Source organism: Aulostomus chinensis, chromosome 4, assembly GCF_037954235.1.
Source record: "Aulostomus chinensis isolate RoL2024-O1b breed Wild chromosome 4, RoL_Achi_v1.0, whole genome shotgun sequence".
Lineage (NCBI taxonomy): Eukaryota > Metazoa > Chordata > Actinopteri > Syngnathiformes > Aulostomidae > Aulostomus > Aulostomus chinensis.
The window spans coordinates 3,025,342-3,029,940 of record NC_141323.1 but is presented as its reverse complement, the minus strand read 5'-3'; positions in this window follow the sequence as shown (position 1 = coordinate 3,029,940).

The following is a 4,599-nucleotide window of genomic DNA, read 5'->3' as shown; positions in this document are numbered from 1 at the left end:
AATTAGACATTTAGACCACATGGAGCTGTGCTACAGAGGGGGTTGAACGCAGTGAGCAGAACGTCCTCACATCCTGCAAAAAGTTTGAAACATATGGTTGAAATTTACTCTGGGGGGGTACTTGATATACGCTCACTTGCCAATTTATGATACACTGAGATAAAACTAATGCTATGCAGCCCTGCAATAAATCCTCCTTTTCTGGATTGCACTGTAAGTTTTTATTGAATCTGTTAGACTTTAATTCATTTACTCAAAAAGATTGTTTTAGAGGCTGTGATTTGCGGCGCTCTTGAATTTGACTCTTCCCAGGCGTAAAAAGAAACGAATACGCGCAGAGGTCGGTTCCTTGGCCAAAATTATTTAAACATCATTAAAGGTCTTAATTGTTGCCCTACAGCCAGCATCTAAAGTTTAAAACTTTAAAATTCAAAACAAATCAACTGCATGTGCCAGATCTTTGTAACTTCATGTAACCCCAAGTAAGAGAAAATCGAATCAGGCTTTAATCCATCACATTTTTCAACTGACACCAAATTTCCTCAACCGCGTCTTCAAACTGCCCCCCCCCCCACACACACACACACACAAATGATTAATTTGTATTTTTGATTTATCCCAAACTGAGCTGACAGTGTATTAAATGTTTCAGCATAAACAGCTACTGCAAATACTCACTAAGTAAATCTCCACTGTTCAAGGACAATAAACTAAACTTGCTTTTGGGAAAAAAAAAAAAATCTGTACTTTATCTTTAAAAATGATTTTAATTCTGTCCTCATGTAAGCCAGTGCAATCAATGGAAACTGGAGCATCTTTAAAAGTCACTAATTGAGCAATCAATCTACCAAAATATCTTTATGTGGTCTAGATGAAGAACACACATTGTGTACTATGTGTATTGGGTGTTAATAATTGTTTTTTTGATTGAGCAAACAACGCTTGACAATCCTTATCAACCATCACGTCATTGTCAGTCAGAAACCTTAAATTCCCTGTCAAACAAGTAACAATCTGCATAAATCTTCATTTCCACGGAAGCAAATTGAAGGCAGCACAGATGTTCATGCTAAGAATCTGAATTAAAAATACTCAGAGGATTCCCTATCTGTACTGCTAAGCTTGTTCAGGGACTGGAGAAGTATACAGGCAACCGTTCACACCTTTATCTAGAATGAACATAGCTTTCATGTTTTGGTCAGTGGGAGGAAACTAGAACACCCAGAGAACACCCACGCAGGCACGGGGAGAACATGCTAACTCCACACACTAAGGCCACAGTCGGCTGGCAGGTTGAAACCAAGAACCGCCATGCTGTGAGGCAACAGCGCTAACCGCTACACCACCATTCCGCCCATATTAGAAGCACCTCTCAGTGAAACTCGGTACAGTTCAACAGCACCACAAATTACAGCCTGATGTGACTCCTACTGTGCTACAGACAGCTAATGTGACTCTTCATCAGTGTGAGTTCGTCAAATCAAGCGGCTGCAGTTAGTACTTAAGATAGGATCCTCAACAGAATTACACCTCACTGAATTACTGCCAACAATACCTCTATTACTGCTGCATCTACTTTACTTTTACTGCTATTAATCCACTACCACGCCTCACCGCTGCTGCCATTGTTGCTAATAATACTGCAACCACGACTGTTAATAATCTTGATTAATAACGGTGCAAGCGATTTAACAATACCTCAAATAATTATATATAATTCATGTTGAACCCACAAATTAGAACAGCATGGCACAATATACCTTCTTCCAAACGAGACTGTGCTTGGTGAGTGACTCATCCCCTCTCCTCCCTCCCACCCTCAGCCCCCAGCCTTTTCTCGCCCGGCGGTTTGTTGTTTCAGGCCTCTCTTTTTCAACATGAGGGAAAAAGGTGTGCTTGTGCACCGGGTTAGCTGTTGAAACTTGCACTTGGATCATGTCTTCAGTGGAACTGTGTTTATGAAATAGCAGATTCGTGATAGTGGTGCCAGCAGTTTGAAGGAGATATTCGCTGCTTGCATTTTTATCTGAAACAACTGGAGTGAAAAGTAGTAAATCTAACTTATTTTGTTTCAGTTATATGCCCTGAAGGTCTGTGTTTAGATTCCTACTTTCATTTTGTGTATGGAAATGTGTATGAGATTTACTTTCATAGCTTGGCTTATTTAGTTCCAATCCTCCTGGCTGACTAATGTCTAAGTACACCTGGCTGTTGGCTTCATTGCACTGGTTTGTATGCCTTTACCCCACTGAAAAGGAATGAGGGGGTTTGTTGGAAGTCTTGCCAGTGCTTTGAGAAGGCTGAGATTAAGACAAGATGGTGGAGCCACACACATCCAAACACCTGGGAAACATCTGCTGCTGTAGCTGCCGAACAAACGCTTGGGGTCCAGTCCACTTCTGGTTAGCAACCTCATCGCGGTGTAGAGTTGTGTCGGGGTTGAGCCTAAAGGGACCACAACAAGCAGGGCCCTCAAAGGCCAAAACAAGGGAATGCAGTTTTTCACTTTATTTTATAGCTCTGCCCCAAAATGATTTGGTTCTGCCTTAGCCCCCCCACCAATTTTGGTTGGTCTGAGTTTTTGTGTAATCATGTTCACTGAAAACCAAAGACACAAACAGTAATGAAAACACAACCTCGTTGCTGTGTAGGAGGCACGAATGCTAGTTACGCCTCAATTGTTGAAACTCTAGACAGAAACAGAAACGACTATAAACTAGTCTTATTTGGAAATTGCTTTCATTTAACAAGATGCCCACGAAGTGAGAAATGTTACATGTCGATACATTCCCGCAAATCAGTTTTTAGATGTTTTTTTTGTCCACCAAGAAGACCATAGAATAATGAATGACAAAGATGTAAGATTACAAACTTGTCAGCATAGAAAAGCTCAGCTAATTAATCTGCAAAAGAATACATTACATTTTAATGGATACAAAAAAAATCAAGTGTGAAATAACAATATAAGCTAAACTATTTCACACCTAGAACCAGTTGTTTTCAGACTTGAACAAAGGAATACGTGAGCTTTTTTGGGCACTAGTAGCTAGATTCCGTCCAGATCGGTCAAACGAGCTAATCCCAGTTCCTTTTTTTTTATGCCAATTGAAGCTTGATTAGCATGCTAGTGTGAGAGCGGTGTGAATTTCAATACCGTTTTCAAATGCCGCTCTTCCATTTGAGTACTGGAAAGTTTTATCTTCGTATGGCTACTAACATGCTGAAGTCAGGGTCGAGCGAGTTTATCTGTCGTTGATGTAGAGGTTGGCCATGTAACCTCAGATATTGCTGAATGGACAGTGTTTGTTGTAGCTGAAAAATCATTATGCAATATCAGAGTGGTACCACTCTTAAATATTCTTACCAAATGATACTAGACCATCTGAGAGCTGGAACTTACATGTTTACGACATCTATGAATATGCTACATTCGTTGTCAAGCTAGCTTATCTCTTGATGCCACATGTAGGCCGTGTGGCTACTTGGACTGTCTTTGAAAAACTAAGGCTGAAGACTTTTAATTGTGTAAAAGTATCAAATGGGGACTTTTTCATCAACAACTTTGCACAATTTCATTTAGGAAGCAAGTTTCGCTGCTCCTCCGGTATATCAGTCCCTCCTCTTGACAATACATGACCCCCTTTCCCCTGCCGGCAAGGTTTTACACTTTACTTAACTATGCATGTTACAATTAAGAGGGTGGATGTCGTTTCCATTCAAACACAGGCCCAAATGGTTTATTTACTCATTCAGGAAAGTCTCCGAAATTGCTGCAACCAAAAAACAATTTGTGGCCTTACAAGCAACTAAGGCGTTGGTTTCCACTTTTAAAAGACACTGCAGATACTTGAGGCTCCTGTCGAGTCTGCAGCCAGCACAACCTTCGCGTCTGCAGCCAGGGGGAAAAAGAAAACACCGGCCAGATTGCAGAATAATTTCCTCTCTTTGATTCTATGTCCAGAGAAATGAGACAGGAAGTTGACTATTCCTCCAGACCACCAATGACTGGCAGACGACTGATGGGGTCTGCTCCCCCCCTGGTCTCCGATCAGAGGCTGATCTCTGTATTCTGAGCTCACAGCATTCACGTTAGCAGTCAGACGCAGATCCAGGGTCAGCTCCCCAGGCCATCTCCACTCTCCACACATCACAGGCTGAGCCAAGACAATGAATTTAGCATGCCACGGGCTTATCTCGCTGCCAGACACTGTGAATTTTGTAGCTAATTTGCCTTCATTGTTGCCAGATGTGGTGACATGAAGACAGATGTTTATTATATTAAATAGCTACAGGCAGCTTTCAGAAATGATTATTCGTCTGTTATGAAGCTCAGGAACTCTGCAGGGGGATTGGTGTCTGACTTTTACGACCGCTGTGCCTGTTTCAACATTAAGTAAGCTTTGTTAGTACTATAACACAGATTTTTTAAAAATGAGGTGACCCAAGCTTATGGTCTGTGAGTTTGCACTCACTTTTGGGTCAGACTTCCCAACTGATGACAGACAGATCCATCAAGATTTGTATTGTGCTGTGTTAACGGATGGTTTTCGCTCAGCCTGGACACGATGGTTTGGGTTTTCCTCTTATGTGACAAAACAT